We start from the raw sequence: 13,319 nt of genomic DNA on the forward strand, positions 1-13,319 counted from the left end.
TCATCCCTCAGAAGTTCACCTGTAAACTAACTAATCATCCATCAAAAATCAGCTCAGGGCCTGGCATACAGTAGGTGCTTAATAAGTAATTGTCCAGTGCTTAAATGGACTCACATGTCACTTCTTCTAAGAAGCCTCCTCTGATTCTGTACACATATCCCCGGGACTTAATCACTCAGTAATTTTTCAGCACCATCTCTATTCCTTGTACTTGTTTCCATCTTTTTGCCTTACATTGAGTCCCAAGCCTATTTCCCTACTTGTGAACTTCTTGGGGACTATGGTTGCAGAATTATAAGATGACCACACAAATAAGTTTCTGTATACACACATTCTTTCAGCTTTGTAGGTGTTGTTCTGAGGGGAGTTTGCACTTATAATTAGGTTCCAAATCAACTCACCTTAGGATAGAGAGGTTATGTAAATAGTACTGACCAGGACCAGCACTTAGTGTAATGGTTATGTCACTGAACTCCCATGTAGTCGATCGCGGTTTGAGTCCTGGACCCATTGGCTGAAACTCACGCCGGGTGCATATGCATGTGTGCCCAAGATCCTGAAAGGAGAATAGAGAAGAAGGGACTGTGGCATGGCCATACCCCCGGGGGGTGATTTCTCACTTGCTGTCACTCTATCTCTCTTTCTGGCAAGCACATGCACCCTATAGCAAAAAGTCTCTCAAAAAAAAAAAAAAATAGTGCTGACCTAATTATCTGAGTTCTTTAAAAGCAAATACTCTTCTTCAGTTAGTCACACAGTGTAAATTATTAAAACATTAGAAGGATTCAATACACAATTGCTGGCTTTAACGTGGGGGACACTAAACAAGGAAAGTGGGTTGGCTCTACGTGCTGAGAGCAGCCCTTACCGGAGAGCCAGGAAATATGGACTCAGTCCTCCAAACCTCGGGAACTGAATTTAGCCAATACCCTGAGTGATCTTGGAAATAGATTTTTTCCCCAGAGCATTCAGATGAGAATTCAGCCTGGCTGACACTTTCATTTCAGCCTTGTGATACTCTGCGTGAGGAACCCATTTGTGCCATGTCAGACTTCTGAACTACAGAACTGCTAGCTAATAACTAAATAAAAAATAATATTGGGACAGAAATTACATCTCATTTATCTCTTTTTTTTTTCTTTTTTAATTGCCAGAAGGTGCATAAGCTCATGAGAGAGAGAGAGAGAGAGAGAGCACCACAGATGGGATATGGTCATGCAATTCTTATTCATCTATTTCTCCATCCTGTCAGGATTTGGGGCATGCATGCATGTGTTCCCAGTGTGTTTTTCAAGCTGCAGGGCTGGGACTCAAACCACGGTTGCCCATGTTGGATCCAGCTTCCTATGCATAGGGGCAAAACTGCTGTGTTATGGGGGCTAGTCCCTTATTTATTTTTATAGTACATAGCTTCTCGTGTAATAAGTCCTCAACCTGCTTTTTTAAAAAAAAATGAAAAGAAAGATATGGAGAGTGAGAGAAAAATGAAGGTAAGAAACACAAGAGGAGAGAGGAGACACTAGTTTTCAGAACACTGACCCTTGATCATCTTATGGGGAGCCTTAAAATATACTCTGGGTTCCACTCCCAGTAATTCTTATTTAGTTAGTATTGGTGTGACCGGAGCAACGGGAGTCATAAGATCTCCTAAGATGATCCTAACATGGAGCCAGGGTTGAGAACTACAGCTCCGATAACTCTTCTGAGAGTTGACAGCCAGGGAACTGTAGCTCAGCCAGAATTTAAAGCCCCTGTGGAGATCGACTGGCTCTTCAAGGTCAATCTCTCAAAGCTTTCAGTTCCTAAATGTCTTATTCCACACTTGGCTCTTGCCAAAATATTGATAGGCTTTACTCCAGGAGAAACCCATGCATTCTTTTCTCCAGTCACAGGCTCCTTAGCTTAGGTCTAAATACTAATCCCTTCTCAGCTTCTTCCATATTAGACCCTTCTTGGATCCTGCTGATCATAGGATTTTTCTCTGCAGGGTTCGCAACTGCAATTCCAAAACAGAACTTCAGTAAATGTTCTGATTAGAAAAGGTAAATGTCATTATCTGGGTACTGTTTTTATCTAATTACTTAAAAATCTTCTTCATTAAAAAATGAATTGCACTCCTTTGAGACCAGCAGATAGCATAATGGTTATGTCGCTGGACTCCCACATAGTCAGCTGTGTTTCACGTTCTGGACCCAGTGACTTAAACTCTTGCCAGGCATGTCTATGTGTGTATATGCCCAAGATACCAAGAGGAGAATGGAGGAAAAAGAATTGTGGCATGGCCATCCTTTCAGAGTGTGATTTCTTGCTTTCTGTCTCTCTCTGTCTGTTTCTCTGGCAAGCACACACACCCTATAGCAAAAATCTCTCTTTAAAAAAAAATATTTGTACTGCTAATCAGAGCTTTTTGAAGTAGGACTGTGCAATGAAGAGAAGACTGGGATTCTGAGCTCCATTTCTGATTCTGCCCCTTTTCAGGTGGTATAATACTGGCAAAATAGCTAAACCTTATTTATAATAGTTTATTATCATTGAAATTGAGGAGTCCATGTCTGTGACACAAAATTGATAATAGACTAATAGTATGATTATGTGACAGTGTGTTTAGATAGCTTAAATGTACACACACAAATATGTACATTCAATTTCAACAAACTTGCTTGAGTACCTTGTATGCTTTGGGTATTTGATTGGGATTTTTTGTTTGTTTGTTTTTTAATGTAAAATATCACAACAAATCCTTTTTTGAGCAAGGGTAAGAAGGATGGATGATGAAAGTACTTAGCATGAATATATCTATGTGCTATTGAGTCTTAAGCCCAGCTGGATTTTCAAACATATCTGAGTGGGAGGAAGGGAAAAAGGCATCCACATAAATTTGAGACAATTATGTTATGAAGCATATTCCAAGCATCAGAAACTAGGCAGTTATTTAAAATAATGCAATTAAATATGTATGCAAAGCAACCTTGTGAAGAAGATATTTCTTTTTCTAATGCCAGAGGACATATGCACAAGAAAGAGAGAGAGAATCCTCCAAAGAAGACTGTTCTTATCATAGTCATTTTACCTCTTATTCTTTATTCTATCAGGATCCTGTATGTACACACCTGGAATGATTGTCAATTCTTCAGGGCTGGGATTCAAACCCTTGTCAGCCATGTGGAATCTGTCTTCTTCTAACAGTGATTCATCACTGCACTACGGGGCCAACCCTTGGGAAGGTATTTTTACTATCGTTTTTACAGGGGAAAACATTGACACTTTGGGATGCATGGCATTCTGTTAGTCATGAGGGTGAGATTTCAACTCAAGTTTCTTTGGCCTGCCAATAAAGCCAGCATACTTTATTTCAGTGCCCAAGCTTTGTCTTGGGATAATATCAAATAGTAAATGAAATGGGGGCTGGGAGGTGATGCAGGTTAATACACAATGCTTTGTAAGGCTGATCATATGAGAAGGTTCTGGGTTCACTTCTGGAGATTTCTCTGAGTACACGGGACACACAGATGCCCATGATCTGGGGCTGACTGAAGTTGGAGAAAGATAGTCAACAAGACCCTGGTGGTACTGTCTCTTTCTCTTATAAAGGAGGTGAGTAATTAAACTATCCATAAAAAAAGTTGTAAATAATAAAACCAAGTAAGTCCTACCATTAGGTTGGAAGGGGATGATGGCACCATCATGGAATAGAGAGCCTTCTGTTCCTAATGTAAAACCTAGCAGGGGAAGGTACCAGCCTCTGGGAGCCAATGTGCAGGATGAAGCAGAGCTCCATGGGAAAGGGATCAGCCACTAGGGATAGCTGAAAGGAAGACTGAACAGTAAGGCTCTTAGGACATGCCAGGCCCTTTTTGTTGTTGCCCCTATAAGTCCCTACTGCAATTCTTCTCAAGATTAAAGGTACATCAGCATCCCCTAGAGGGCGTCTTCAAACCTAGTCCCACCCAGAGACTCTGGATCTGGATGAGACCAAAGAATGTGCAAAACCAACACATCCAGTGGTATTGATGTTACAGATACAGGGACTAAATTTTGAGAACTACTGCACTAGAGACACACAAATACATCTGATTGAATCAGTGGATCTCTTTGGAAACCCAGATCACTGCTAGACAGAGAACAGCAGAGTTCAAGAGAATGAATGCTTTAGCTAGTATGTGTTGCTACCAGGGCTACTCCATCATTTACCAGATGGTTTATCCTGGGCAATTTATTTAACTTATGTGTGCATGGCATAAATGGATAACTAGGCAAAGGTATCCATATGTTGAAGGTTTCCTGGCACAGTTTCATAAACTGAGAGCTAGTTACCATTAGCATCATATTGATATGGTGAGGGGCCAGATATCGGACATAGGGATGACACACTCAAATCACTCTTGAAGGAGCACTTGTTGCTCAGCTACAGGAAGTGCTGCCCAGATCCTCTCCCACTTTTAGCTCCTTCAGAGATTGCCTCAGCTGCCTTGGCAGAGGTCTTGGGACAAACATAGCCAACTATTTTTTTTTTTTTTTGAGAGGATTTTCCTACAGTGTTCGTGTGCTTGCCAGAAAGACAAGGAGAGATGGAGAGACAGAAAGCAAGAAATCATCCCCCAGGAGGGGGATGCAATCCTTTCTCTTCCATTCTCCTCTCGGGATCTTGAGTACGCACACACACGCACCTGGCATGAGTAAAAGCCACAGGGTCTGGAACTCAAACTTTGGTCAACTACATGGGAGTCCAGCAACATAACCATTACACCATCTGCTGGTCCCTCAGCCAACTATTTTTGAGGCATAAATATAAAGATCTGGTCATTTTTGCTTCCCTTTTTCTCAATCCTGCTTCCTTTCTTCCCTTTTATAGGGATTGGTCCCAAGGACCCTCCCTTGCACAATGAGCTGCATCTCACAGTCTGCTTCCTGGAGAACTGGACCTGCACCATTTTAAGCAGGATTTGGTGAGGGAGAACAACATGAAGTCAAAATTCTAAGACCCGGATCTTAGGTTTGGAGTTTGAGTTCATAAAATGTTCAAATTACTAATAACATCCCTTCATTTTCACTTAGCCTGTGCCACTGATTATTACATTTGATTATCGTAAAATACCTTTATGGTTATTGTTATTATCCCAACACAGAGATAAGGAAATAGAAATTTACAGAAGTAACTTTTATCCACATCCATATTAAGTAACTGCCATGCATGAAACCTGGGGATGTCTGAGTCTGAAGCTCGTGCTCTCGCGCAGTATACTTTCTGTCCCAATTTTTCATAGTGGAAAGTAGAAGCAGTATTGGGAAAGTTTTCCTGATTCAAGCAGGTAAAGCCTTGCCTAGAATCCTGCTAGCTCCCTCACAAAATAAATTGTTGTTTAACCACAGGCGACTTCAGTACTCACTGGTGCTAGACTCCTGAGTTTAGGAAGGATTCTCCTTACTGCAGGCTCTGGCCAGGGAGGGCTCTGCTAATCTTGACGAAGTGGCATTTCCCAAGGACCCAGGATCTGTGAATTGTGTGTCCAGCCATATGATGAATTCATATCCCCAAATAAAACATGTAGAGTGTACATTACAGACAAATGCCTGCATTTTATCCCCTGTGGGACACTGATCTCAACTCCATATGGAAACTCTGGCATTGTTGAGCTGTAAAAGGTAGAGGAATGAAGACAATGTTGGCTTACTTCAGGAAATCTGAGTGGTCCAGATCAAAAGCAGAGAAGTTTATGATCTCCTTATCACCTTACACAGGCTCATAGCTAATCTTGGTCACCTAACTATTACTGCTCTGGTTCTGAGAAGAGACAATGGAAAATAACTTCAAAGAAAGGAAACCCAAAGAAAAAAATGAACACCTGGGGCAGTTGGTGGAATCCTCCACCCTTTCCTTATAATCTTATAATTTAGGCTAAGTTCTTTTTTTCCTATCAGTTATATAGTAGGAAGGTAGTATCTTGTTATATTTCCATCTGAAATATAAAGAAGGCCAGAGAAAAGAGAATTCATTAAAGATGAGACCTCACTCTCCTTGTAGACTCCCCACAGAAAACTGAGCTTCTCACTGATTGTTCATTCAGCACACCAAAAGTTCTGTCTCACAAGTACCATGACCTAACAAGGTACTTGAACTTGACTCTTCCATATTGGCGCTCTTCCTTAGGAAGGGAAGGAAAGGTGTTATTTCAATAAGAAGACAGTAGCCCCACAGGTGACAGAGCTGTAAAACATGCCACCATTAAGTAACTAGAAAACAGCTTCACTTTTTGAAGAAAAGCAGGTCTGAGATGACTTCAGGGTAAACTTGTCTCTCTACTTTTATAGCATCCCTTACCTTTGCCTTCTCTTCCTACTTTCCGCTGTATTGCCTGCCCCCATTTCCTGTCTTTCTTCTTTGCTTCTTTCTATTTTTCCTTTCTCCTGTTTTTGTTTTGTTTTGTTTTGTTTTCCCTTAGGGTGTGTGTGCTCGCCAGAAAGAGAGAGACAGAAGACAGAAAGCGAGAAATCACCCCTCAGGGGGGATGGCCATGCTGCAATCCCTCCTCCTCCATTCTCCTCTCGGGATCCTGGGCACGTGCGCACACGCATCCAGTGTGAGTTTAAGCCATCGAGTCTGGGACTTGAACCACGGTCGACTACAATGAGAGTCCAGTGACATAGTCATTACACCAACTGCTGGTCCCTTTCTCCTGTTTTTTGTTTGTATTTTTTTTTTTTTTAATGACAGTTCCTTCCATATGAAAGAAAGTTTTAAAATTTTTCTTTACTCTCTAAAGTTGTGAAAATCTTTAGTCTATGAAGTAAAACTAACAACCAGATAGGAAATGATAGATGTATTAATCACATGCAAAGATGTACCTGAAATTTCAGTACATTTGAGTCTCAAAGGAGAGTCAAGTGACTGAAGGCTTTATATTAGAGTTTGAGGTTAAGCTATGCAAGAGTGAGGGAAGAAGATAAAAGTGCTGTCCTTTTTTCTGCTTCTGGTTTCAGACTGTTCTAATTCCCTTCCTCCTGTGATATGACTTTTCCTGGCAGATAAGTGGGGATCAGCAAACACCTGCTTGCATCTGCTGCTTACTTTACTGATGTAAATACCAGGGGGTCTCAAAAAGTTCATGTAAAGGTGGAATTACAGGACAAGTTTATTTTGGTGTCCAAAAGGTTGAAATCTACGCATTTTTTTTTTGTAATATACATTTTGCATGAACAAAAAAAAAAAAAAGAAAAACTCTTGTAGATGTAAAGTTCTTTTATAGAAGGTTAGCTTTTTAAATAAAGGTAATTCCAGAACCAGCCCCATGGTCAACTAGTTAAGGGAACTTGATATCACATGGCCAAACACATGACTCATATCCCAGCCCTGGCAGCTTGAGAAACACACCAGATGCACATGCACAAGCCGAGTCCCAACAGGACGGAAAACTGGAAAAGACGATTCCATTATTACCATGCCCCATAAGGGGGTACTCCTCCTGTTTTTCTCTCTGTCTCTCTCTCTCTCTCTCTCTCTCTCTCTCTCTCTCTCTCTCGTGAGCCCACAGACTCGCTGACAAAAAAAATATAAATAAAAATTAAAAGCTAATTCTGTATCTGCAGCCCTTCCGAATAATAAACTAACTAATTTATGGCATATAACAGTTTAACATTAGAATTATGTCCAGAAAGCATATTTTGGCATGGCATATTGTGGTTCCCTGAAGACCTTCTTTGAAGCTGTATTTTTAGAAAGTTTCGTATGTTATGATTGGCAAGTATGAAGAGATATTGGTTATAAGTTATAAATAAGAGATTGACAAAGGGAGAGACAAACATAATTAGGGAAAAAACCAACATCAATATACTGTCTCGTATCAGTCCCGTAGGCCTGAGAACAGGTCAGTTCAGGTGTTACAAATGGGTTTCCAAAGCTTGTCTCCATGTGGTACAAGCCGACAGGTATGTAATAAGAGACTTTTCTAAGGAGACAAGGGAAAAGCAAAAGTTAATGTGTAGAAGAGTCTATAAACCAATTTTCCTGGACTCTGGAGAGCAGCTGGCCAAGAAGATTTTAGTTGTTAAACTCAAAGCTTCTTCAGTTAAAGTGGAATTGAGTAGGCCAAGGCAATCTGACAGATATTCCTGGTCTGTGGTTTGCAAGTGACAGGGTCGTTTTAAAGTTGTTTAGCTGGATCAGCCTCAGTTTTGTAAAACTTCAGAAAAAAAGAGTAGTTTTAATTTCAGTGATTCCAAGAAAAATGGGAGGGAAAGTTGAAAATATTAGTCTGGAAATTTGCAGCCAGATATAGGAGAGAGCTAAAATTTTCAAGACTCTGTTCAAATAATTAAATCTCAAAAACCATGAGTTAGAACCTGGTAACTGACAAACTCTAGTTTTCTTCAGAAACACATTTTTTTCTCTGTCTAGTCCCTTCTTTCTACCAAAGATAATGACACAGGTGTAACTTATTCATAAAAAAGCTTTATCTCATTGATTTGAACTGGTTATTTGTATACAGTAAAAATAGTGCTTGACCATTATAGATTTTTAAAATTGACTTTGCTGTAACTTTTCTATAAGGAACCTCAGATAAGAGTTTTTAAAAAGCCCCACAAGGCTAAAAAGCCAAATCAAAGAATCATCACCACCCTGTGTCTGCAGTACTTGAGTGAATTAGGAGCCCTAATGCCTGAAGGTTTTTGGACCCTGTCCACAGGAAGTGACCTCCTTTACTTACCCACAAGGCTGTCAAGGGAACCATTTATTCAAGGTACGAGGATAGCTTTCCAGGGAATTCTATTTGCTTTCATAAAGTTAGCCTCAGTTTCTTAAAGCTGTCTGGCCACATCTGAAGATTTATTTCAGTCAAAACCTTGCTAATATAACTAGTGCTTCAAATTTTCCCATGACAGAAGAACAGATTGGTATTGAACATGTACATAAATTAGGACTACATGGGCATAAATTAGGATTACTCACAAATTATTTCCAAATGTTGGCAATGTCAGATAGAGAAAAAAAGTAAATGTTTCAATTCCGTTCTCAAAAATATACCTTAATAAATTGTTTAAAGCTCTAGACAGCTTGGGACCAGCAGTTGGCATAATAGCTATGTTGCTGGACTCCCATGTAGTTGACTGCGGTTTGAGTCCCAGACCTGGTGGCTTAAAATAACGCCGGGCACCTGTGCGTGTGTGCCCAAGGTCCCAAGAGGAGAATAGAGGAGAAGGGATTGTGGAATGGTCATCTCCTCTGGGGGTGATTTCTCGCTTTCTGTCTCTCTCTGTCTTTCTGGTGAGTGCATGCGTCCTATAGCAAAAACTTCTCAAAAAGAAAACAACAACAACCAAAAAAAAATAAATAAACCTTTTAGAGTGTTAGAATAAAGCAATTAGCTGTAGACAATAAGATTTTAAATGATCATTGTTAAAGATCTGGTAAGAGTTAACATAACCTGGAAAACAGATGGCATTGCAGTTGTGTTGCTGGACTCCCACACTGTTGATCATGGTTCAAGTGCTGACCCAGTGGCTTGAGAATTATGCGAGGCATGTGTGCTTGTGTGCCAGGGTCTCAGGAGGATTATGGAGAAGAAGGGATTATGTGTGGCCATCGCCCCTGGGTTGTGATTTCTCACTTTCCTTCTTACTGTCTCTGTCTCTCTTTTTCTGGGGAGCACACGTGCCCTAAGGCGAAAACCTCTAAGAAAAAGAGTTAACAGAACCAGCAATTGAATAGGAAATGTGATTATTTTTGTGACACATAATAATTTAACATTAGAATTATGACTGAGGGGCAGTCATAATTCTAATTCTTATCACACCCAGGGGCAGTGTGTGATGCTAAAGCCACATGGCCAGTTGGAATTCAAATCCCAGGTCAGCCCAAACATGATGCATATGCAAATGAAATCCATCATCTTGGATGGTTGCAAAGCTGTGGGAGGGAACTGTGACATGACGAGGCCCTGCTGTGCCATCCTACCTCTGTCTTTCTCTCACTTTCTTTCTTTCTCTCTCTCTCTTCCATGTATGTACTCTCTCTTACTCTCTCATGAACAAAATAAAAGAAATGAATGTTAAAAAAGATAAATACAAAGAGAAGGGTCCTGTACTGTACCACAGCAATAAAATATGATACCCTGCGAGGCTAACCCATGTAAGTCGGTTCCCAGTTCATATCCAGAGGCTGTTCTGAACACACACATGCCCATGATGTATTATGATAAGTTATGGAGAAAGAATTCCTCTAGAGGTCTCCTATTTTCAGGTGTTTGGTTATTCTATACCCGAACCCAACTGCTCCAAATGTAGATGGAGATTTTTATTTTTTTAATTACCAGAGGGTACATATGCTCCCCAGAGAGAGATACAGAGAAACAGAGAGAGGGAGAAGAAAGCACCCCAGTAGATATTTATTTTAATCTCCTTCCTTCCTTCCTGTCTGCCTTCCTTCTTTCCTTCCTTTTTAAAAGTTCATTTATTTCTTCCATGAATGAGAGAGATAGAAAGAGAGAGACAGCATCCCCAACAGGGTCTTGATACCAAGATCCACCCCCAACTTCAACCAGCTCTGGATCATGGACATGAATGTACCCAGTACAATTGCCAGAGAGACAGGGAGAAACAGAGAGTAAGAAATCAACAGCCAGGGGGTTGACCATACCTCAATCCCTTCTCCATTCTCCTCTCAGGATTTGGGGCACACAAGCACATGTGCCTGGTATTATTTTCAAGCCACTGGGTATGGGATTGAACTGCTGTCAACCATGTGAGAGTCCAGTGCCTTAACCACTACACCTCCTGCTGGCCCCAGCTCATAGTAATTTTTTTATCTGTGGACCACAGAATGGAGGAAACAGAGTGAGGGGAAACATAAGATTGAAGGCAACAAAAGAGTTAGGAGGAACAGAAGTGAATGAAGAGATCAGGTATTAGAGGAGCCAAATTGGGGAGACTTTACATTTACCCTAAAGAGGCCAATACAATTCTAGTTAGTAGGAGTTCAAGAAAAAAGAGCTAGTCAACTGAAAAGTCCCCAAGGGAGACCTAGAACTTGATAGAGAGGACAAATAGGTTTCAAATAGAGCTGGTTTTATTAAACCAGTTTCTTTTTTCTTTCTGAATACATAGTTCTGTGTAGTTTAGGAATGAAGATTAAAAAGATAAAAAAAAAAAAAGGTCCTATTACTCTCTGAACATAAATCAAAATACTAACCCAAAGGTTTTAAATCAAAGCCCAGATGAGACTAAATCAAAGAAGTGTTGGAGATGGCAGTTCTCTGCAGGCTGAGTGTCCCCTGCAATGTCCAAGGAAGCTGAGCTCTATTATACTGCAAACCCCAGTGGTCAGATCTGCTCTTGTCTCCACGGTTCTCCAGGACCAGCCGACCCCAGGATGGTATGGGGCATAGGGAGTGCAGCACTTCACCTCACCAAACCACCACTCTGGTTCCAAGGCTGCATCTCTCTACTGGACTAGTGAGAGGGTTGTCGGTGTTTTGCTCCTGGGCCTGCTTCCAGCTGCTTATTTGAATCCTTGCTCTGTATTGGACTACTCCCTGGCTGCAGTCCTCACTCACCATAGTCACTGAGGTCTTAGACAAGTTGTTACTGACCACGTTCATGGGGATGCATCGCAGAAAGTTGCCAAAGCAAGCCTTTTGGCACACTCAGCTTTTAACCTTTGCTGGACTTTGTCATTTCAAATATCATGATATGGACATCTGCAAAGCCCTGACCTTTTTGATGTAATACTTTACGAATTGATTGTGTGCCTCTTTGACTTGCTCTGTCATGCTATTCAACTCACAATAAGGAGAAAATAGCAGATAAGTTTATTGGTGGACGGGTCTCTTCCCCTAAACACATGGTTATTTTCAGAACTGAATTATTGAAGAAAATGTTTGAAAGGTATCCAGAAATTGTGAGATCGAGTTCTATGTTCTAGTGAGTTAATGGAGTTGTCTCTAAACTTCTCATAAGACTCACAGTATAATTAAACATATAAAAGCTTTTGCTATTTAATTTTTCAATCTCTTGAAGAGAATTCACCTTTATTACTATAAATACATGATCAAAGTTTTGCATTTGTCCTGGGGATAATGGACAAAGGGAAAGACTATTAAATCATACATAAAGACTGCTAGAAGTCAGGCAAGGGTTTAACTTTTGAAAACTTCCCCTTCTCTTCAGCTAATACCAGCTACTGATGGTTACATATCCTAGGAAAACTTAAATGAGGGAATGCTAATACCACACATGAAGAATTTTTCCATACTAGGAAGAAAGTCTTAGAGAGCTTCCGAATATAGAGAAGTTCATTTAGGGAAGAGGTTCACCTTGTAGGTGTGTCCAAGTGTTACAAATTCTGAACAGAGATGTACTGTTTAAGTGCATTATACTTGTCCTAAAATAATCTGCCCACGAATATAAAATCATATGAAATAAATTGTTATTTTTCCACTAAGGGAATCTCTACTATGAAAGTATATTCTAGAAAAGAAAGTTTTTTAAAAAATAAAATATTGTATAACAATGTAAATAAAGAAGTTTCTGATGACTTTAACCAAGGTCTCCATGAGGGAAAAAATAAAATTTGTCCTTCTAGGATCCAGACCATTCCTGATAACAAGTTAGAAAAGCTCTACTAGCCACAAATGAGATGCGAAACCCACATTTTGTACATGATTTGGGGTTCCAGCCTTGGTCAGCTACCTCCACACAAATGCCAGAGACCCTGTGTGTCCTCATTAAACACAAAGTAGGAAAACAAAAGCTAAATATGGGAGGACGAAACGTTACTAACTAAAGGGCATCCCAAAGTCATGAATCACATAAATGCAAATTCAAAACAAAGAATTCAAGCAAATTCTTACAGATTCTTTTTTTCTTTTTTGTTTTGTTTTGTTCTTCCTCTAGCTGAAGAAATTACTTGAGAAAATGGAGCTTGATTCAGTGGAAGGGAATTTCAAATGGAGTTGAAATCTGCTGGTTTAAAAGATTTTAGCTTGGTTTTAAATCTGGTTTTGACTTTTAATCTTGCCAAGAAGATTCTTGAGATTGGTGGTTATATTTCTTTGAGTCCTCTTTCTAATTTAATTTTCTATGTATGTATGTGTGTGTGTGTGTGTGTGTGTGTGTGTGTGTGAATAAGACAGAGAGCTCCCTAAAAAAAAACTTTTAAATATAGCCAGTTTATTTATTTTTAAAGGAAAACTAGTTCACGTATGTTTTTTTTCTGTTAATCCAATTTTGGAAAAGGAAAAGACAAAGATAGACTTTTACCACCCACCCAGCCAAATTTTGTAGGCAGGGAGAGACTTAGGAGAGATTTTTTTCTCTTTCTCTTTATG

The 13,319-nt window shown here is 40.0% G+C and overlaps 1 pseudogene; it reads left to right on the forward strand.

The window, feature by feature from the left end:
• Nucleotides 1–11,235: 11,235 nt before the first annotated feature.
• LOC102472407 (succinate dehydrogenase [ubiquinone] cytochrome b small subunit, mitochondrial pseudogene) lies at nt 11,236–11,718 on the forward strand (annotated as a pseudogene).
• Nucleotides 11,719–13,319: the final 1,601 nt, after the last annotated feature.

Source organism: Tupaia chinensis, unplaced genomic scaffold (genome assembly GCF_000334495.1).
Source record: "Tupaia chinensis unplaced genomic scaffold, TupChi_1.0 Scaffold144529_1, whole genome shotgun sequence".
Taxonomy (NCBI): domain Eukaryota; kingdom Metazoa; phylum Chordata; class Mammalia; order Scandentia; family Tupaiidae; genus Tupaia; species Tupaia belangeri.